The sequence below is a fragment of the Cornus florida genome, unplaced genomic scaffold (assembly GCF_030987335.1).
Source record: "Cornus florida cultivar Cherokee Brave unplaced genomic scaffold, ASM3098733v1 CherokeeBrave_3.0.0_Hap2_Chr05, whole genome shotgun sequence".
Classification (NCBI taxonomy): Eukaryota; Viridiplantae; Streptophyta; class Magnoliopsida; order Cornales; family Cornaceae; genus Cornus; species Cornus florida.
This window is the reverse complement of record NW_026775575.1, coordinates 48,367,240-48,391,272: the sequence shown is the minus strand read 5'-3', so window position 1 is coordinate 48,391,272 and position 24,033 is coordinate 48,367,240. Positions and strand designations below refer to the sequence as shown.

The 24,033-nt window shown below is 38.3% G+C and overlaps 1 pseudogene; it reads right to left on the bottom strand.

Moving 5' to 3' along the window:
* Positions 1–23,611: 23,611 nt before the first annotated feature.
* LOC132310839 (small nucleolar RNA R71) lies at positions 23,612–23,709 on the bottom strand (annotated as a pseudogene).
* Positions 23,710–24,033: the final 324 nt, after the last annotated feature.

Genomic DNA, 24,033 nt, shown 5'->3' with positions numbered 1-24,033 from the left:
CTTCTCTTTCTCTTTCACATTTTTGGTATCAATGGAGGATGGGCTTGCATGCAATGGAGATTTGTGATTGTTTGGGAGTCGTTCTTACAATTGCAGGGCCAAAAATTTTTGGGTTTCATCCTCCACCCCACTCATTTTCACCTTCTCCTTTTTGTGGTGCACGCCAGGTGTTCGCTGAAATTCCTCAACCATACCAAACAACCCACACCTCCCCACCCAAGCAAGCAAACCATGCATGCTCCCCACCCTCAACCATGCATGTCTTCCACGGCCACCCTCCCAACACAATCCCAACCATTCACATCAACACCATGCACACACCAACCAAACGAACCACCACCCCAACCTTCACCCTTCTCTCATTCACCAACTAACCCTCACACCAGCCTTCTCCCTTTCGGCACATCAACCTCCCACCATGCACGCCAACCTTGCCAACCATGCAGCCACCCTACCCAAACCAACCAACCTTGGCTTCTATCCCCTTCACCCTCGGCATCCACCCTCACCCACCTCACCTTCTCACTCACCACAAACTCATGCATGCCAATCATTCCAAAAAAAAAAAAAAAAAAAAAAAAAAAAAAAAAAAAAAAAAAAAAAAAACCATAATACTATATATATATAATAATAATATTATAACAAAATATGTATATATATATATATAAATAAATAAATAAGTCCTGTTTTTCTTTTTATTTATGTTTTGATTTTTACCTGTGTACATTAGTTGTGTTTTGATAGGTCTTCATGTCCAAGTTTGGGGGACGCATTTGCACACTCACATGGCTGACCATCTACGTCGTCGTCACTCCACTTGGTATTATTGTTCTTTTCCCCCCTTTACTCTTATATTGTTTCACTTGTCTTCGCACATTGAGGACAATGTGACATTCAAGTTTGGGGGTGCAATAGGACATTTTTGGTTTCACATTTTGACATTTTTGGTTTCATAATTTTTGTTAAGCAATGATAATATAACTTGACACTTGTCGGAGATGAAACATATGTTTAATACCTTGTGTATAGAAGCCATTGAAATTTTTGAAAATAAAGAAAAATTTGAGTTGAAATGATCATGTAGATTCAAATTAGTCTGTATAAATGTTTCAATTAGATTCTTGCTGGATTTACACTCTTATAAGCTTCACAATGCACAGATGCACATTGGAAACTTAACTGTGAGGCATGCAGCTTGATCAACCTTGACCTTGGCCTAGTTAATCTGATTTGATGAACCTGATAGATGAATATCTTTGGCATGATTTAAGTTAAAAAAAAAAAAAAAAAAAAAAAAAATGAATGAAAAATGACCAGTTGACGTTCGTAGCCTTTCCAACTCGAGCTATTAAGCCCTTTGGAGTGTCTCTACACTTAACACCCTAAAGCCGTCTGGTTTGGGAGTTGTTGGCCTAACGCTTGCTACAAGGGTTGGTTAGAAAGCTTAAAGGACTTAAACATTGCACGGTCATTCAAAAAAAAATTGTAATAAACATGGTTAGCTAGAGTTCGTAGCCTTTCCAACTTGAGCTATTAAGTCCTTTGGAGTGTCTCTACACTTAACACCCTAAAGCCGTCTGGTTTGGGAGTTGTTGGCCTAACGCTTGCTACATAGGTTGGTTAGAAAGCTTAAAGGACTTTAGCATTGCACAACCATTCTATGTTTCGCTTATGTGTTGAAATAAATTGTCAACAAGCAACAAAAGTTGTCTTGTAAATAAAATCATGCCTTAGGGACCTCATTTAAAAGGGAATTCAATGATTTGAAAACTTGTGCTTTGGAATTGGAAAAGAAAGTAAAAGCCGCATGTTGAGAATCTAATTCACTTTCACTGAAGCTAGAGTTGATTTCCATTCAAGAGATGATAATTGAGTTATTTATATAGACTTTGATGTTGATGCATGTATGTGGAAATGTATTTAGCCAATTTTTGTATCAATGCTTCATATATGCAAGGTAGTTTTCCCAATGACCCCATCTCCAGTTTTTGTCTGTTTCAAGTTGTATTTGAGCTATGTATCTATCTCATTTTACCATGGATGATATTTTTGTAGTAGCATGCCCATGGTTGTCTTTTCATCGAAGTATTCATTGTAGTTTTGCTAAGGGACTAGCAAAATGTAAGTTTGGGGGTGTGATAATCGCCGAATATTATATATTCAAGCGCCCTAAATTGCATTAGTAAAGTCCGTTGTATGTTAATTTATGTAGATTATCTTCATTTCTATGTTTTTATGCATTTTCAGGTTCATTGGCCAAAATGGAACAAGAATAAGGCCTTGTGGAATCTTGAGCAACAAAAGGTGCCAATGCTGAATTCTGGCAGCAGTAGAACCTGGACTTTGCTCACCATTTTGACCTTCCAAACTCGAGAACTGGACTTCTCTCATAACATGAAAAATTTAGAACTCTGAATCAGCTTCCCAAATCTTCAAACGGTTTGTCATTCAGAGCTTGGAGCAGAGAGTTATGGCCTTGTTACCAGAGGCGCGCAGAACTGCCTGGCAGCAATGAAATTCTGACTTGATCTTCATTTTCGACCAACCATCCTTGAGAATTGGATCTCCACCAAAACATGAAATATTTAGAGCTCTGAATTGGCTTTTTAAATCTTCAAACGGTTCATCAGTCGGAGTTCGGAGTGAAAAGTTATGGCTGTTTAACCAAAGTAGGTCTGGGCGGAGCAAGTGAAACATGGAGCTTTTTACACTAAATTCGAGTGCTCGAGGCCTTGCTTAGAGTGCTCGAATTTTGGGCAGAATGCCCTTCGGAAATGGCTCATTTCAGCCCACTTGCACCTTGGTTTCTTCATTTTGCTTTCCTCTTTAATGAAGTGGTTGGAGATGTTGGTTGGTGGCCTTTTGGTGGTAGATAAGAGGGATATGAGCCACACAATAAAAGGGAGCTTCATTCTACAAGATTAGAGGAGAGAGAAGAGAGCAAGGGAAGGAGAGTTCTTGGAGCAAGAAAGGGGAGCTCGAAAATGGAAGGAGGATCCATGGTTCTTCTTCATTCTAAGGCTCCCATGTGTAACTAACTCCTCCTCTAGGGAGGTAATGGAACCCCTCATTGTAAGCATGCTTTATTTTTTATTCTAGTTTGGGAAAAATAATGTATTTTTGTGGTGATTCCATAATCTAGAACTCTTACTTGATGTAATGAATTGATTTTGATTTAATGATCATGTTGGACCTACTTTCTTGTCTTAGAATGTATGTTTTCATGGTTGTATGGTTTACATTTTCATGGTGACAATGAAGATGAGATTTTTGGAATGGTTTTAATGGCATGTTGTTGAGAGATTTGATAGGCCATAGCTTAGGTTCTTCCTTTGATGGCTTATTCTTAATTCTTAGCTTCATGTGCTCTTATCATGTGATTGATGGTTTGACAATTTCTAACTTAGTGAACATGTCTTAAATTACACTTTAGTTTAGGTAATTGAGCATGTAAAATCTTTGATAAATTGTTCTTGCCTATTGATTCCATGAATCCTTTGAAGGTAATGTAGTAACCATGAGTAACTACTTATCATAGCCACATATTTATGTTGTTTTTCCCCGAATGAATCATATTCTAGCATGTCTATATTGTAGGTGGTGAAGTTACTTCCCTAGTCTCTTTTACCGACATTTTATCTCTTTTAAATTCTTGCAAGTTTTATTTTATGCATCTTAATTTCATAGCTTTAGTGACAAACCAAGCAAACACCCTATTCCCCCTTATCATTCTAAAACGATTCTAGACGCTTAGGTTGCCTTAAACTAGCGCAGTCCCAGTGGTTCGACTTACCCGACCAATAGCCCTATTTTACAATGATTCGTGCTATTGCGAAGGTTGATGTATAGTTGATCAACCGATCATTGGGCAGTGGCTGACCTAAAGGGAATTGACCCCTTCATTTATATGCACCGCATTCATATGGAGGATGACGCAAAGCTTACTAGAGAGGTTCAGCGCCGGTTAAATCCTAACATGAAGGAAGTGGTAATGAAGGAAGTAATAAAATTGCTAGATGCGGGAATCATCTACCCCGTCTCTGATAGCAAGTGGGTAAGCCCCACACAAGTTTTTCCCAAGAAATCCGGTCTCACCGTTGTTGAAAATTCAGCGGGTGAGCTCATGCCACAACGAACCACCACCGGGTGGCGTATGTGTATTGATTACCGGAAGCTCAATTCGTCAACTAGGAAAGATCATTTTCCATTATCATTTATTAATCAAATCCTAGAAAGGCTAGCCGGCCAAAGTTACTATTGTTTTCTCGACGGTTATTCCGGCTATAACCAAGTGGCAATTGCCCCTCAAGATCAAGAGAAAACAACATTCACATATCCCTTTGGAACTTTTGCATATCGACGCATGCTTTTGGGCTATGCAATGTTCCTGCAATGTTTCAAAGGTGTATGATATCCATATTTTCCGATATGGTTGAAAAATTCTTGGAAGTTTTCATGGACGATTTTTCTGTCTTTGGCTCCTCCTTTGATTCTTGTCTCAACAATTTATCTCTTGTACTCCAAAGATGTAAGGAGACAAATCTAATTATAAGTTGGGAGAAAAGCCATTTCATGGTCCAAGAAGGCATTGTTCTAGGACATGTCATCTCTAAACGGGGAATCGAGGTAGACAAGGCCAAAGTTGAGTTAATTTCTAATCTTCCTCCTCCGAATTTCGTCCGTCAAATTCGTTCTTTTCTTGGCCATGCCGGATTCTATCATCGCTTCATCAAAGACTTTAGCAAAGTCTCACGGCCCTTGTGTAATCTCTTAGCCAAGGATGTTCCATTCGATTTTGATGAAGCTTGTATGGAAGCTTTCATTAAACTTCGCACTCTCCTCTCATCTGCCCCAATAATGAAACCGCCTAATTGGTCTCTTCCTTTTGAGATCATGTGTGATGCATCCGACTATGCATTAGGCGCGGTTTTGGGCCAACGTGTGGACAAGCTCCCATACGTCATTTATTACGCTAGTCGAACTCTTTCTGATGCTCAATTAAATTACACAACTATTGAAAAAGAGTTGCATGCTGTAGTTTATGCCTTGGATAAATTCCGCTCCTATCTTCTAGGTTCCAAGGTCATAGTTTTCTCGGGTCATGCCGCCCTTCGGCATTTGCTATCAAAAAAAGAGACCAAACCCCACTTGATTCGATGGATACTCTTACTTCAATAGTTCGACATTGAAATCCGGGATAAAAAAGGGGCAGACAATGTTCTCGCCGATCATCTCTCTTGCTTACTCATTGAAAAATCTTCCGATTTCGCTGTTGTCCGTGATTCTTTTCCGGATGAGCAACTCTTCCAGATTTCCCATGCAAATCTTCCATGGTTTGAGGATATTGTTAACTACCTTGCGGTAGGTAAAATTCTAACTCATTGGTCCAAACAAAAGAAGGACCGGTTCTTTTCCCAAGTCAAGCATTTCTTTTGGGAAGATCCGGAGCTATTCAAATACTGCTCGGACCAAATCATCCAGCGATGTATTCCCAAAACTGAGACCACAAGCATTCTCAATTTCTCTCATACTCTTGCTTGTGGAGGCCATTTCAGTGCCAAAAAGACCGCTCACAAAGTTCTTCAAAGCAGATTCTATTGGCCCTCCTTGTTTCGAGATGCATACAATTTCTGTAAATCATGTGAAAGATGCCAAAGGCTCGGATCCATGTCCCAAAGAGACATGATGCCCCTCAATTCCATATTCATAATTGACAATTTTGATGTGTGGGGAATCGACTTCATAGGACCATTTCCATCTTCTTATGGCTACGAGTACATCCTTGTAGCGGTGGATTACGTTTCCAAATGGGTGGAAGCTGCGGCCACCAGAACCAGTGATCATAAAGTTGTGATCGAGTTCATTCAATCTAACATCTTTAGTCGTTTTGGTACGCCCCGAGCAATCATCAGCGATGGCGGATCACATTTCAGAAATCGTTATCTTAAATCCGTCCTTTCTAAGTATTCCGTCATCCATAAGGTTGCTACACCTTACCATCCTCAAACGAGTGGTCAAGTAGAGGTTTCTAACCGGCAGATAAAGCATATTTTGGAAAAAACGGTTCGACCGGACTGCAAAGATTGGTCACTAAGACTAGACGATGCACTTTGGGCTTACCGGACGGCTTATAAGACACCCATTGGCATGTCGCCATATCGACTTATCTTTGGCAAAGCATATCATCTTCCAGTAGAATTAGAGCAACGTGCTTTTTGGGCCATAAAAAGGCTAAATTTTGATCTCAAACAGGCCGGCTTTAATCGTGCTTTGCAACTGAATGAACTTGAGGAAATCCGAAATGATGCATATGAAAATGCCAAAATCTATAAGGCAAAGACTAAAGCTTTTCATGACAAGCACATTGTTAGCAAGTCTTTCACCCCGGGACAAAAGGTTTGGCTTTTCAATTCCCGCTTGAAACTCTTTCCCGGTAAACTCCGGTCAAGATGGGATGGTCCATACATTGTCACTACTGTCTTCCCTCATGGAGCAATCGAACTCCAAGATCCGGCAAAAGGATCACTCTTTAAAGTTAATGGCCAACGGCTTAAGCCTTGCATTGATGGCATAGTCCCAACCCAAAAAATTGAGAAAGTCCTCTTGACGGACCCAATTTACGAGGATTGATGCCTGCTCTAGCTTCGTCTAGCTATCGACTTTAAATTTAGCACAGCATGAGAAACACTTCTTTTTATTTCCAGGCTTCTCTACATTTTCAATTGCCTGGGCTTTGAAATTTTCTAGGAAATTGCTAAGGAAAACAAAAATTTAACCTTATCTGGAATTATCTTAAATTGTTATCCAAAAAAATTCAGACTGGTTTTCTTTGGCCTTCTGCAACCCTTGTTTTCATACCCGGGAATTTTTAGCTCTATCCGGCAAGTTCATCGGATCTTCGGAATGCTACACATGTGTGTAACCTCTCATTTTTAATGCATTATTGGAAAATTTTCTCCAAATTCCATTCATGCATTGAAGAGATGTTGGCAAATTGGAAATTTCAGTCATTTGAACCAAGCTTTGCTCACTAGTCAAATTTCGAGCACTCAAAGTCCAAGCTTCAAGCACTCGAAACTTCCATTTTTCATTTAAGAGCCTACTGCCTCAAGTTCGAGCACTCAAAGCACACACTTCGAGCACTCGAAAGTCCATCAAATCTCACTGCCTCAACTTTGAGTGCTCAAAGTACACACTTCGAGCGCTCGAAACTCACTGCCTCAAGTTCGAGCGCTCGAAGGCCTAACTTAGAGCGCTCGAACCCTCCTTCCCCACTTTTTAAATCTGATCTCTCTCTCTCCCGCGTCTTTCCAGGTCCTCAACCCACGACCTCCTCCCTCTATTTCCAACTTCCTCTCTCCCATTTCTTCTCTTCTACCCCCCCACTCCTTCCATCAACCCACAACCTCAACCTTTCCACCTTCCTCTCTTCCTCCATTAACTCCTAACCCATCTCACTTCTCTCATTCATTTACCCACATCCCACTACTCTCCTTCCATAATTCATCCACCTATTTCACTCATCTCCTTCTTTTTCATCCATCCCTATATATATAACCATCACCCCCACTATTCCTTCTCATTCCATCCGTGCTTCTCTCCACTCTTCTTTCAAGGTATGTCTCTTCCCTCTTTCTCTTCAATCTTTGTGTTCCATTTATATTACATTTGAGGAGTATGGGCATCAAATCCTTGGAGTTTGATTGTGCTTGTTGCTATGCTCTATCATAGAAAGCATTGTGTCTGAAATTTTTTGGGTTTCTTCATAAATTCCTCTCATTCTCACATCCTTTCTTTCTTTATGCATACCAGGTGCTTGCTGAAATTCCCCGACCAAGTTCGCCTCTCCAAATGTCTCGTGCCGGCCTTTCTCGTCATCCTAGACCCTCTGAGGATGTTCCCGTCGTTCCTTATGAATAGCCCCGAGCCCCTTGGCTCGACAAAAAGCTCAATTATGAGCTTCTCTTCCCGCTCACGGGTGTCTTTGACACTCTTCCCACTACCTCATGGGCTACCGCGGAGCTAGTTAACTGGCACCTTCAGCACATTTGCCAACCCGTTGCCAAGGTCACCTACCCCCGTGTGGTGTGGCTCTTCTTCCAGAATCTTAATTGCCCCGAAGAGCTACCGGTCACTCTCACCACATCCATTGAAGGCATCCTTTTTTCCTTCACTCTTGCTGAAATGGTGGTAGTCTCTGGCTGTCCTCTGGAGTGCCCCGATGACATTGTCAATCGTGAGAATCTCCCTTTATATGAGGAGCCGGATACTTTAACTGTGGAGTAGGTTGTCGCTGCCATTTGCAACGTGGATGACCCTTATCGACCTCGGAGCTTTACCCTCAAATCCACCCTTCCGGAACGAGTTTGGTTCCTTGACTCCATTCTCAAGCATAATGTTTACCCATTGGCGCACAGCACCGAGCATCGAGGCCTGATGTTGTAAGCCTTGTATGCCATGGACCAAGGCAAATGGTTCTCTGTCCCATAACTCATTTGGGACACATTTATGCAGTTTTGGGACGAGTGTATCAACGCACGGCAGCAGCGTCTTAAAAATCGGCCTTTGCCATTACCATTCTTTGTTATTAAGCTCTTGAAGCACAAAGGCTTCATTGTTCCTCCTCATGAACCAAGGGGCAAAAAGATTCAAACTTTTACTCTCCGCCGGTGGACCAATGTTCTAAGCCATTCTCGGAACCCTCGACTCGCTGCTCCTCCTTTACCCCACTCTCCATCTCCTCCTTTTTCTGAGGTTGACCCCATGGCAGAGGACGTTGAAAGCGACGAGCCTCCTGTTGATCTTCCGCCAGACCAGGCCTTCATCCGGGCTAGTCTTCCCCGTATTCATGAGCGGATGGATCGTTTTGAGATTTCTTTGGCCAACTACACTCGGACTGTGCGTGAGGACTACTTCTGTGCCGAAGAAGACCGTCGTCTTGCTACAGACGACCGCCGTGTTGCGGTGGAGGACCGTCGCGTGGCACAGGAGGACCCGCGTAAGACTCAATCTCTCCTCAATGCTATCTTCGCCCGTTTTCCCCCGGCCCCGTAGATAGTTGCCAGTGTTGGACTTTATCATTTTGTTTCGTATTTATGTATGTTTCCTTTCTGTTTTTGTTTTACTTTTCAACTTTAGGATTGTGCTATGCACAAGCTACTCTGGTTCAACATGATTGACTTTTAGTTCCTTTTGTAATCATACTATTATGAATAAAAATCCTTTAGCATTTCTGTTATCTTCTTTTCAGAAATTTTCCGTCCATATTTTACTATTTGTTACTATTTTTGTCGTTGTTCTGCCTTTTCTTCGTGTCCCATTACAGGTGGCACATTTCAAGTTTGGGGGAAGCATTTTGCGCTTTTATATAGCTGGAAACCTTTGCCTTCGTCGCTCCACTTAGTATTTTTGTTCCTTTTATCCCCTATGCCCTTTATTTATCCATCTTTGTCTCCCACATTGAGGACAATGTGTACTTCCAGTTTGGGGGTGCAAGTTGCATTGTTGGTTCCATATTTTTGCTAAGCAATGACAATATAATTTAAAACTTGTCGGAGATAAAGCATATGTTTAATACCGTGTATATAGAAGCAATTGTGAATGTTTGAAAATAAAGAAAAAAGTGAATTTAAAGTGATCATGTGGATTCAAATTAGTCTGTATAAATGTCTCAATTAGATTCTCGCTGGATTTTACACTCTTTTATGCTTCACAATGCACAGATGCACTTTGGAAACTTAACCGTGAGGCATGTAACTTGATTAATCGTGATCTTGACCTAGTTAATCTGAATTGATGAACCTAATAGATGGATACCTTTGGTGTGAAAAAAAAAAAAAAAAAAAAAAAGAAAGAAAAAGAAAAAAGAAAAAAAGAAAAAAGAAAATAATGACCAGTTTGAGTTTGTAGCCTTTCCAACTTGAGTTATTAAGCCCTAGGAGTGTCTCTACACTCAACACCCTAAAGCCATTTGGTTTGGGAGTTGTTGGCCTAACGCTTGCTATATGGGTTGGTCAGAAAGCTTAAAAGACTTAGACATTGCACGGTCATTCAAAAATATTTTTTATAAACATGGTTCGTTGGAGTTCGTAGCCTTGCCAATTCGAGCTATTAAGCCCTAGGAGTGTCTCTACACTCAGCACCCTAAAGCCATCTGGTTTGGGAGTTGTTGGCCTAACGCTTGCTATATGGGTTGGTTAGAAAGCTTAAAGGATTTCAGCATTGCACAACCATTTTATGTATCATTTTTGAGTTAAAATAAATTGTCAACAAGTAACAAAGTTGTTTGTAAATTAATTCATGCCTTAGGGACTTCATTAAAAATGGAATTCAATGATTTGAAAACTTGTGTCTTGAAATTGGAAAAAGAAAGTAAAAGCCACATGTTGTGAATCCAATCCACTTTCACTGAAGCTAGAGTTGATTTTCAGTCAAGAGATGACAATTGAGTTATTTATATATACTAGGATGTTGATGCATGTATATTGAAATGTGTTTAACCAATTTTTGTATCAATGCTTCATATATGCATGGTAGTCTACTCAATGACCCGGTCTCCAGTCCTGTGTCTGTTTCGAGTTATATTCGAGCTATGTATATATTTCATTTTGCCATAGTTGATTTGGTGGTAGCATTCCCATTATTGTTATTTCATTGAGTTTTTCATTTTAGTTTTGCTAAGGGACTAGCAAAATGTAAGTTTGGGGGTGTGATAAGCGCCGAATATTGCATATTCAAGCGCCCTTAGCTGCATTAGTTAAATCCATTATTTGATTATTCTTTATAAATTATCTTTATTTGCACATTTTTATATATTTTCAGGTTCATTGGCCAAAAAGGAGCAAAAATGGTGTTTTATTCAATCTTTGAATAGCAATGTGCTCAAGGCTAAGTTCTGGCAGCAGTGGAATCTGAATTTGCTCGCCATTTTTGACCAATCAAACTCGAGAACTGGACTTCTATTAAAACATGACATATTTAGAACATTTAATTAAATTTCCAAATCTTCAAACGGTTCATTATTTGGAGTTTGGAGCAGAAAGTTATGGCTATTCTACCAAAGTAGTGCAAAGTAGGTCAAGAGGAAGGAGTTTACTGGTCTAATGTCGAGCGCTCGAAGTGCTTAGTTCGAGCGCTTGAACTATGGGCAGGATACTCTCCGGGAACCATCACTTCAGCCCACTTGCACCTTGTTTCCCTCATCTCTGATTTCCATCTTTATGGGTTGGTTGGAGATGTCTTTTGGTGGGGTTTTGAGCCTTGTTTGGTGGAGAGGAATGTCTACAAAAGGAAGAGGACCACACATAACATTATATCTGATCTTTGCAAGATTTGTGGAGAAAGAAAGAGGAGGAAAAAGATAGAGTTCTTGAAGCCAAGGAAAGGGAGCTCGAAAATGGAGGTTGCAACCAAGCTTCTTCCTTCTTCTAAGGCTCCTATGGGTAACTAAACCTCCTTCTAGGGAGGTGATGAAGCCCCTCCCTTGTAAGCATATCGTAGTATAGTTCTATTTTGGGGATTGCAATGTATAATCTTTGGTCTTTTCATGGTCTAGAGCATCTTGCCTCTTGTAATGGATCTTCATGTATTTAAATGATTAATGTTGAGCCAATTATCTATCTTTGATGGTTTATGCTTTTAATCATGTTGCTTGCACTCTCATGGTGACAATGGTAGTGAGATCATGAAATGGTTTAATGGCATGTTGATAAGGACTTTGATAGATCATTGCTTAGGTGAAACCTTCGATGATTTATGCTTATTTCTTACCTTTATGTGCTTCATCATTTTATCTAGGGCTTGATAATCTTTCATTCAAGTAAATGTGGTTAAGCTACACCTTAGTTAGGTAGTCTAAACATGTTAACCTTTGATAGATTATGCTTGCTTCAGATTTAATAAACTTCTTGAGGATATTATAGCAACCAAGTGTTGCTATGTATCATGACCATAGTATATATTGTTTTTCCCCCAATTTAGCTCTAATCTAGTATGTGTATAGGGATGGAGGCGGATTTACTTCCCTAGTCTTCTTTACTTGTATTTCATCTCCTTTAAACTCTTGCAAACTTTTAATTTATGCACCTTAATTTCATAACTTAAGTGACAACCAATAAATCCTCTATGAACACCTCTATCATTCTAAAAAGACTCTAGACACTTAGGTTGCCATAAATTAGCGCAGTCCCAGTGGTTCGACTTACCCGACCAATGGTCCTATTTTACAATGATTCGTGCTATTGTGAAGGTTGATTTATAGTTGTAATCAACTCAACCGATCAGAGGCAGAAAGAGAACAGAGGAGGGATTTCAATAGGAATCGCCGGAGAACTTCGGAAGATGACGGTGCAAGGCTAAAGGCAAGTTCTAATCCTAACTCTATTCCCTTAGCTGGTGTTCTTTGCATGTCTAATGTAACTCCAGGAATATATAAGGATTAAAATTAAACTATTTTTCATGTCTCTATTGTTTTAAACTGAACGTAATTATGAATTATGTACTGCTTGTTTTATATTCTCTCATATGTAACTGACACACTAATTCATGTAAATTGATGTATAATTCATGTAAATTGATATATAAAGATTTTAGTTTAGTCTAGAACACATTGATAAAACATTAAGATAGGTTTGAGTTTCAGGGTTGATTTACTTAAACAGTAAACATGGAGGAACGGTAAACTGCTCGTTTTGCATCCTTATTGATTGCACAGTTCGGGTTTTAATTGTTGACAATAGCTAAACAAAGGGTTTAATTGATTTTGGAACACAATGGACTTAGTATTAGACACCTAGGAGCTTTGGGAATAGAGGACAGATGATCAGAAAGTCAGAAAACAGCAGGCATCAGAGAAGACGGAGGCTGGGAAGAGTGGAGACGGCTCTACCCTTCAATGGAGGCGGCTCCATTGAAGTGGAGCTGGCTCCACCCTTTAGTGGAGGCGGCTCCAAAAGGGTGAAGGCGGCTCCACTTGTTATTGGAGCCTACTCCATTGTTTTCTTCAGTTTTTTATTTTTATTTTTCTGCGATGTTTCAGCAAGGTTAGGCTACTGTGTATGGATTTCTGGGGTTTTAGACTTCAATTAGGGACTGTGATGGTGGGTTTTAGCTGGTTTAGAAGTGTAAGTTAAGGCACAGAAGGTGGTGTTCAGTTTTACATTGTTAGAAATTTGAATAAAAGAAATTGTTTAACAACTTGCAAATACTGAATTTATCTTTGGATTTTGAAACTGCCAGGACTTATTTTAGCAATGTACTGTCCAGGATTATACATCTTTAATTATGTATCAATGATGTAAAATAAGCATGTCAAATTCTATATGTTTGTTATGCTCAGGGAGGATTAATTGATATGAAGATTTTTATTATCTCGCATCAATTGTTGGATTGGTATGGTATCAGAATGGTAGTTTATCTATTTCTTTTATTATGCTCGTCATGGAATTAATTGATGTATCTCCTTTCTTAGATGTATCAATTACTGGAATAAGCATGTTAATTTTATATGTCCTTACTTATGCTTAATACGGATCGGTTGATAGTTACGTGTGTTAATTTTTGTATCAACTGTTGGATGGTTGGATTGTATGCACTGGTATACGACGGTAGCATACTAGGTTTGGATTAGCTCAAATTGCTAAGTCCTACCTACATTAGAATAAGGGAATGGATAATATAAATGAAATCCTACTTATAATTAAGTCAAAGAAGCTGCACAAGCTGAATGACTAATTGGATTACTTGCTATTTATGTTAAGTCAAAGAAGCTGCACAAGCTGAATGACTAACTGGACTTACTTTGGATGGATAGGATGGACTTTAAATATATTTTTATGGTACTGTGATATGAGCTTGAGTCTTAGAGTCATCGGTTTGGGAGCGTATATGCAGTAGGATGCGTAGCTAGATATGCTTGGTTGAGGTATAACCTGTTAGGCTTAGGTACTCATGCCCACTTAGGTGCGCTTTGCATACTGCCTTCTACTCAGGTTGAGACCCCCTACATAGTTCAGTGAGAGTCCTATAGTGTGGATATATAAATATATACAGACTATATAGATATTGTTGAATTGGTTAGAATGTATATGCGTATCGAGTCTCTGCTAGGATTGTAGTAGGATAGAACTTGTTTATAAGCCTGACCCACTTCTATTTTTTTCAGGTACTCGTCAATTCCAGACTTAGACCTGATCGTGCTGAGCAAAGATTTCTATTCACTCTTACGATGACATAGGACTTCTCTCCATGGTTTCATTTTGAATGTTTTTATTATTTATACTTCAGTTTGGACTTTTGTATTAGGGGTCCAATGGATGGATTCCTGTGTTGTTTAAACTATTGGAGTTTTGAATTTTGAGTTATTAATTTTAAAGGATTCTATTTTAGATTTCTTCCAGCTATTAATTATTTCATATTCAGTTTTGTAATATGTGTTCATTTAAAGTACTTTAATTATTTGATATTCCCTCGGGTTCGGGCTTGGGCCTGATCAACCCGTGTCTCGGATACAAGGGGTATCACAAGATTTGAGACTAGAGAGAGAGACTCGAGGCTCGGGAAGCTTGCCGGAGAGTTCGCCGGAGCTGAGAGGGATGGGTGTTGTAGCGGCGAGGGTTGAGGGTCTAAGATCGATTTACAAATCGATCAAAATGACCCTAGGGTTTTATTTTAAAAACTGGTCCCGACAAGTTCGATCGATCTGGAAAAATCTCATATCGATCGAACATATATCGATCTTGAAAGAACACAGATCGATCTAATCTTCGAAATGATTAAGTATTTTTGAAAATATCTTATTTATTTATTTTTATTTTTTATTTTTTGGATTTTTTAAAATTGAAAATAAATTTATTTTTGGATAATAAAATTAATAAAAATCTTTTGGAATTTTTTTTAAGATAAAAATAAAAATAAGATAAAATAAAATTATTTTTGAAAATTTTGGGAATAAAATGAAATAAACTAAAAATTCAAAATATTTTTGGGTTTTTATTAAATTAAAGTTCAAAAGTCAAATCAAAGTCAACAAAGGGGGTACAGATTGATCAATGCAAGATCGATCTAAAAGATACTTCGATTGATCGAACAAGTGAAAACCTGCAGAAAAGTTCGAACGATACACAGAGAGGCCTTTTTCACGGATCTCAAAAATTTTTCTAAGTGTGGAGTGAAGATCGATCTGAGAAAAAGTTGGATCGATTTAGGAACTTTCAGATCGATCCAAAGAAATTTTCGATCGATACATAGAGAGCTGATTTATGCAGGAAAATTTCGATCGATGGAATAAAGGGATGATTGGATGCAGGAAGGGATGTTCGATCGATCAAATTTCTTTTGAGATCGATCGAATGGGAGCAAAATGCCTATTTTCAAAATGAAAGTGTATGCATTCTCAATCATAGTTCCTATCAATGTGTAGAAACCCCAAAACATATCTAGACGACGCAAGAAATGAAAGGTAAAATAGAAATAAGGGAGGAATATGGTTGTAAACACCACGAAGCATTTATTAGTCTTTATCGTCTTTAGCAAGACGTTGGGCTCTTTTATCCCGGATCAAATATCTTGTTATGCAACCCCTCCTTGACGGGGTGAATGGATTTTTGAATCCCACCCAACAAATTGCTCCCTAAGGAGCTCATTGGATTTGATTCAAACGACACTGATGGTCCTTAGTCAACATAACTCTTGGGCTTCCATGCCCTTGGAATAATTGACTTCAATGCAACTTTCTTTGCTTTCAAGTTGGTAGACAAACAATGGAAATGTTCAACATCAAGTAAAGACTTAACTTCATCAAATTCATGGTTGACACATTCCTCTACAACACACACTTCTTCATGTTGGTCCATTGAATTTGGGGTTGGATTAAAAATGTTCAACTTTACTTTCATATGCCCAAATGAGATTTTCATTATCCCCATCCTACAATTGATGTTGGCATTTGAAGTTGCCAAGAAAGGACGGCCAAGGATAACGGGAATTTAGCTCTTGGGATTTGGAACCGGTTCTGTGTCAATGACAACGAAATCGACCGGGAAGAAGAACTTATCAATTTTAATCAAAACATCCTCAATGATACCCCTAGGCTTTTTAATTGATCGGTCGGCAAGTTGTAAAACTACCGACGTCGGTTTCAAGTCTCTTAAGCCTAATTTGACATATATCGAGTATGGAAGAAGATTGACACTTGCTCCTAAGTCCAAGAGAGCCCGATTGATGACATGGTCACCAATGATACAAGAAGTAGTAGGTGAACCAGGGTCTTTGAACTTTGGGAGAGTGTTATGTTGCAAACTAGAGCTCACTTGCTCAGTCAAGACCACTTTTCTTGGTGCTTGGCTTTTGTTCTTTCTCTTTTGGGTGCAAAGATCTTCTAAGAACTTGGCATAAGCCCAAATTTGCTTAATTGCATCTAAAAGTGGGAGATTAATCTTCACTTGCCTAAACATTTCAATGATTTCATTGATCTTGGTCTTTTGTTTATCAAGATAAATGGATCATTTCAAGGCATCCGGATATGGAGCTCTTGGCTCAAAAGTTTTTTCGAAAATTTTCTTTGAAGAATCTTCAATACAAGAATTTTTAAAATCCTTTTTCAAAGCTTTGTTCAATTCATCTTTCAAATCAATTTTGGGCTCACTTTTGAAATCACTTTCTAACACTTTCTCATTTGAATGATCATGCATATATAATGAAGAAGGAATAGGATGTGAAACGAGACGGGTGTTAACTTTTGGTTGCACCGGTTCACTCTCTTCATTGGACACACCTACTTAGTTGTCCATAATCTTCCCACTTCTTAAGGTTGTCACCGCATTGACATTCTCAATTGTGGGACCTTCTGATGAGGAATGAGTCTCCACAACACATTGTTGCTTTGGTGGTGCATTCAACGACATTTTCCCTTTCTCTATAGCATTTAAGGTATTAGCTATTTGCCCAACTTGGGTTTCTAGCTTAGCAATGGATTAAGAATGGAAATGAAGCAATTGAGTGTTCACCTCTAGAGTGCCTAAAGTGGTTAAAACTTTTTCTTCAAAAGCGGGACTCCTAGAATTTCCTTGAGAATAAGATTGATTTGGGAAATGAGAATTAGAGCATTGGGAAATGATGATGATCTAAAACCTTAGGAACCTTGGCTTTGCATTGGAGGCGGAACATATTTTCCTTGAAAACCACATTGGGGAGGGTTTGAGCCTTCCCTTTGGCTTTTCCAAGAAAATTTCAGATGGTTCTTTGAACTTGGATTATAATGATTGCCATAGGGATTATTCCCTTGGTTAGCAAAAATGGCATTTGCTTGCTCATGGTTGTCGTTTTGCACATGTCCATGGGGACAATTAGAAGTAGAATGTAACACACTAGAACAAGTCATACATAATTCATTAGATGCACGATGATGAACAAGATTAGGGGAGGAAGACATTTGATTCGCCGAAGTTTAGTTGATCAAAAATTGAACAAACCTTTGAGATAAGGATTTCATTTCGGCGGCTATACATTGGAGTTATCAACTTGATACAAGCCAACATTCTTCCTTCCACCTAGATTTCTACCATTTTTAGAAGATAAGGACCTATACATGGAATTTTCACTCATACTTTCATACAATTGCCACACATCATTTTCATGCTTGTAAAGATAAGAACCACCCACAGATACATCAACCATACCCTTGTGATTATTCAGTAAACTTTCAAAGAAATATTGAACTAATTGCCATTTAGGTATGTCATGATGTGGGCACTTCCTAAGCAAGTCATTGAATCTTTTCCATGCCTCATGAAACATTTCCCTATCCCCTTGAGAAAATGCATGAATGGAAGTTCTCATAGCATTGGTCTTTGATATCGGGTAGTACTTCTTCAAGAACTCATGTTGCATTTCTATCCAAGAAGTTATCAAGAAAGGCCTAAGATTGTTAAACCAATATTTTACCTTGTCTTTGAGGTTAAAAGGAAAATTTTTGAGTCTTAACACTTCTTCTGGCATGTCCGTGTATTTCACGGTGGAACACACTCAAGAAACTCATCCAAATGCTTATAAGGTTCTTCACTTAGAAGTCCATGATAATTAGGAAGCATTTGAATGGTTTGTGGTTTGATTTCATAGTGATGTGCTCTAAATGGAGGCAATTGAATGCAAGTGGATGCATTATATTCATTAGGTACATAATGGTCTCTTAATGCAATGGAAGGATTCACAATTGGTGGTGCTACACGAACACCTTGATTAGCTTAAACCATACGAGGTTGTGGAGCAAAGATTGGTTGAGGCATTCCCAATAGAATTTGGCCTTGTTGTTGTGGTGGAATGAATGGTCTAGGCATACCTAATGGTACTTGGATGTTGTCATGATGCACATTAGGGTGGAGGATGCCTTGTTGGTCTATGTGACCAAGGTCCTCTACATGGTCGTCATTCAAATTCTCCATTGGTGAAATGGAGTGATGAGAAATACCTCTTCCCCTAGGATTACGAACAACCGATTCAAGATGAAAATGATGAGGGACAAAAGTAGGATTTAATGACCTACGACTATGCATGCACTAGCAAAGACAAATAACAAGCAAATAAGCAAGTAACAAATACTTCGCCCCCGCAACAAATCAACAGATCTTCACATACAATAATCCCATACTCCTATGCTTGAACATGCAAAGAAAAGTAAATTGCCTCCACGTGGGCTCATAATTTATCTAAGAAATGAAAAATAAGCCTCCACGCGGGCCGACGATTTAACTAGAGCTTGAGTTAGAAAGATCTCACAAAGGGTCCTTAAGTAACTTCAATTCATTTTCAACTTCCAAGTTTGCTATGCTTTGCATTTTTTCAGATTTTTAATCCTTTTTGTGCTTAGCTTAGCTCCACTTGGCTTCGTTGCTCTTCAATTCTCCTTTGCTCAACTTCCTTCACTCAATTCACCTAGCCAAATAAGAACAAACACAATAAGTAACCAAAAATAAAAATAAAGTAAAGACACAGTTAAAAGAGTACTAATTCCTAAATGTTTCCAAAACACGGCGTTGCTAAATCAATCCCCGGCAACGGTGCCAAAATTTGACGGTGGCCGTTCCTATACGCCAAAATAATGTAGTGTATGTACAGTTTAAGAAAAGCCTTTTAGGTCAAGTTTAAATTTATAAAAACCACTACTACCACTACTACTAGCGTAGCAAGGGTCAGTAGGGATCGTCCCAAGGGTTTAGAGGGCTACTAGTAATGGAAACAATGCTTAGGGTTAGTAAGTCGAGTGATCAAAGGTAGATTGCTTGGTTGATTAAACTACAATTAAGATTAAACAAGCTCAATATAAAACAAGTAATTAAAGGATAGAGAAAATAAGAGAGAGAGGTCTCGGGACTTAGAGATCACCACTAAGCATTACCTTTCTATACACTCAATTCATAATTAATGAGGGGGAAAACGTATGTTGCAACAATAGTGAGTGTGTGTGATTGTTTCAATAAGCATGGATGACCAATTAAGTATATATTGTCTAAACAACACAATGAATAACACAATATATCAAACTAAGCCATTAATCATTCTTTAAGCTCACAATCCAAACACATCACATAATTAGAGAAATATACTACTTGCATTCATAAGTATGGAACATCAAACAACAAGCATGGATTGTCCTCCCATTTAACAACCAATGTAACTACACTACATCTAAACTAATGACATGAAATTAAACTAATCAAACTAAGGGAGAGGCACAATCCATCAAAAATGAGTATGAACCATCAAATAAACAACAAGAGCATTCTATTAAACACTATGCCTTGACAATCTCTAGATTTATAGCATCAACACACATAAACATGCATCAACAACACAAGAGATAGAGATAAACACATGAACATCTATTCTAGCATACATAGACATATGGATAGAATGAAATGATCAATTGGAAGAATTAAACCACACAAATCATTGAATAAAGAAGATCTATGTATATAAAGATGTCAAAACATATATTACAACACAAATCCCCTCAAAAATACATAAATCAAGGTCAAGAAAGCATGCTTAGGGCTAACTCTAGCTTCAAGAGGATGTCTAGCCACTCATGGATGGTGTCCTCCAACCCTCAAGGGCTATCTGCATGGTAGAAATTCTCTTCTTCTTGAGTTGGATGGAAGACCTCCCAAGAATGTGTCTCTAGCCTCCTCTTCTCTTTTCTTCCTCTCTAAGAATAATAAAAATTTGTCTCTATCAACTCCTAAAAGTATATGTGTAAAAGTAGCTCATAATCCTTATATAGGTAGCTCAAATGTCACACCCAATGGTTTAGGCTCGTACACAAGGGCTCCTCCAATGATTGCACCATGAGATAACTTTTAATGAGCTGGAATTTAATTTAATTCGCACTTGAGAGGGTTTGATTGATCGAACCTATGCTGAGATCGATCGAACTTGCCTGAGATATATCAAATTTGGGCTAGATCGATCCTCCCATGGCAATGCCTTTTTGGATAAGGACAGATCTGAGATATTTTGGGGAAAGAGACAAAAGTGGTAGGTGGGGTGGTACAACAGGATAAGATGGAATCTTTTCGATAAATCTGAGAATTGTTGATCGATCGAACTTTGTGGGATCTTTGGATAAGGACAAAAGAACTTGGATCCATCTTGAAGAGTCTAGATCGATGAACTTTCAATCGATCGAAGTATTCTTGAGATCGATCGAATATGCTGATTTCCACACTTTGCTTCATTCTACTTCCACTTTGCTCCTTTCTTCTATCCAGCATGAGTTAAATTCTTTTAAGCTCTTATTTGGCTGAATTAGCTTATTTTGGAGATAAGCACCTAAAAAGGACAATAACACGAAAGTATTCTAAAACGGGAAAGTAAGATAGATAAAGGTCCTAGAATACCAAAGCTTGAGGGGTTTAAATGCGCACTTTTCAACGCTCATCAAAAGTCCCGATCGATCGAAGTGGTCTTCAATCGATCGAAACAAGGCGGTGCCAGCTCAGCAAAGTGGATAAGGCCAGAAGATATTTTTGATGCCACGTCAGCTTTGGTTGATTGAAGCTAAGTGTTTGATCGATCGAAAATGCTACTGGCAGTGAGCTGTCTAATTCCTGAGCGCGCCGATTTCTACTTACCATGCATAGCTACGAATTTCCTCCAATCAGAGGCTATTATTCTGACTTGGTCCTTACTCAAAGAAGTGTATAATTGAATTATTGAACATAATTGTAATAGATAGAATTACCAAATATAGAATAGATGGTTTTTCTCTCTAGAACTAGGGTTTCGAAGAAGAAAGTAAGGATGAATATGATGATGCCAACCTCCAAGCTAGCCCTTGAGGGTTCCATATCCGCCACAATGAGTGGCTAAATCCTTCTCTTGGGGCTAGAGATAGCCCTTAGGCTTGCTTCTTAAACCTAGCTTTTGTGTATTTTTGGAGATTTTAGCTGTAATAAATGTTTTGACCTTGAATAAATATATATCTTGTGGTTTCTACTTGATGTGTATAAATTAATGCTTTCAATTGCTCATTTGGCTCTAGTCATATGTCTATGTATGCTAGAATTGAGGTTCATGTTTTCATCTCTAGATTTAATGAAGTTGATACATGTTTATGTGTGTTGATGATGTTGATCTAGTGATGGTCAAGGCATGGTGCTTAATAGAACACTTTTGTGATTTATTTGATGGTTCACACTTGTTTATTGATAGGTTGTATCACATCTCTAGTTTAATTAGTTTAATTTCTTGTCTCTAGCCTAGTTGTAGTGTAATTGCTTTAATTTCTTAGGTAGGTGAACAATTCATTCTTGTTTCTTGATGTTCCATACTTATGAATGCAAAGAGTGCATATCTCTAGATATTTATGCGTGCATTAATTGTAGTTTAATTGAATGGATATTGGTCTCATTTAATAGGTTGTGCTATTCATTAAAATTGGCTAAATAATTTATACTTATTTGTTATCCGTGCTTAGTTTCAATTGATGTCACACACACACAAGTTACAATTTTAATTTCCCCATTAATGTACAATTGCTAGTGTTTGATGAAGTGAAGCTTAGTGATGACTTTATGCCTCAATACCTCTCTCCTATATCTTTTCCTTACTTTCTAGATTGCTTTTTTCACTTACATTAATCTTTAATTGCATTGTAGTTTAATTAAACAATCACCAATCAATCTTTAATCATTCGACCTACTAATCCAACATTAATTTTCATCATAAATACACCTCCAATCCCTTGGGATGATCCCTACTCACTCTAGCTATATTTTGTTAGTTGGAAGTGGTAGTGCCATTTTCTAAATTTAAACGTAGCCACACTACACACTTTTGCATGCTTTGGTTCGAGACACACCAAGTTTTGGCACCGTTGCCGGGGATTGGCACCGTCGTATTTGGAAATTAATTAGGAATTAGAACTCTTTCGATCTTCTTTTTATTTTTATTTTATTTTGGTTAATTATTGTGTTTATTCTTGATTGGTTAGGTGAATTGAGCCAAGAGAGTGAAGCAAAGGGAAATTGAAAAGCAAGAGAAACAAAAGAAGCCAAATAAAGCTAAGCAAGAGCATAAAAAGCTAAAAAATAAAATAAAAATTGCAAAGCAAAGCAAGGCAAAGAAAAAAATTGAAAAATCATTTGAAGTTGCTTAAGGACCCTTTGTGAGCTTTTCTAAACTCAATCTCTAGTTAAATAGTAAGCCCGTGTGGAGGCAAATCTTCACTTTCATAGATAAATCGTGAGCCTGCGTGGAGGCAATTGAATTTTTCTTGCATATTGTTCAAAACATGGGAGCATGGGATCACCGTATGTAGAGGATTGTTGATTATTGATTTGTTGCGGAGGAGAAGTGATTGCTACTTACTTGTTGCTTGTTTGTGTTTTGTTTGTGCATGCATGGCCGTAGGTCGTTAAATCCTACTCTTGTCCCATTTAATTTGAATCTTGAATCTATTGTTCGTAATTTTAAGGGAAGGGGTAATTCGAGTCATTCCATTTCATTAATGGAAGACATCAATGAGGACCGTGAGGAGGACCTTGGTCACATTGGCCAACAAGGCATCATTCACCCTAATGTACATCATGATAACATTCAAGGACCATTAGGCATGCCAAGACCTTTCATTCCACCATAACAATGAGGCCAAGTTCTATTGGGAATGCCTCGACCAATTTTTGCTTCATAACCTCCTATTATGCAAAGCAATCAAGGTGCTTATGAAGCACCTCCAATTGTGAATCCTCATCTTGCTTTGCGTGACCATTATGTGCCAAATGAATATAATGCACCTACATGCATTCAATTGCCCCCATTTAGAGCACATCACTATGAGATTAAACCACAAACTATTTAAATGCTTCCTAACTATCATGGACTTCCAAGTGAAGAATCTTACAAGCATTTGGATGAGTTTCTTGAAGTATGTTCCACCATGAAATACACGGACATGCTAGAACATGTTTTGAGATTAAAACTTTTTCCTTTCACCCTTAAAGATAAGGTAAAATATTGATTCAACAATCTCAGGCCTTTTTCGATAACTTCTTGGGCGGAAATGCAATAAGAGTTCTTAAAAAAGTACTATCTTATTTCAAAGACCAATGCTATGAGAACTTCCATTAGAGAATTTTCTCAAGGGGATGGGGAATTGTTTCATGAGGCATGGGAAAGATTTAATGATTTGCTTAAGAAGTGTCCACATCATGACATGCCTAAGTGATAATTAGTTCAATACTTCTTTGATAGTTTGCCGGATAATTACAAGGGTATGGTTGATCCATCTATGGATGGTTCTTATCTTGATAAGGATGAAAATGATGTTTAGCGTCGTTATGAAAGCATGAGTGAGAATTCAATGTATCAATCCTTGTCTTCCCAAAATGGTAAAAATTTAGGTGGAAGGAAGAATGTCGGCTTATATCAAGTCGACAATTCCAATGACATAGCCGCCAAAGTCAAGTTTTTATCTCAATGGTTCGATCAATTTTTTATTAACCAAAATTTGGTGAATCAAGTGTCTTCCTCCACTAATCA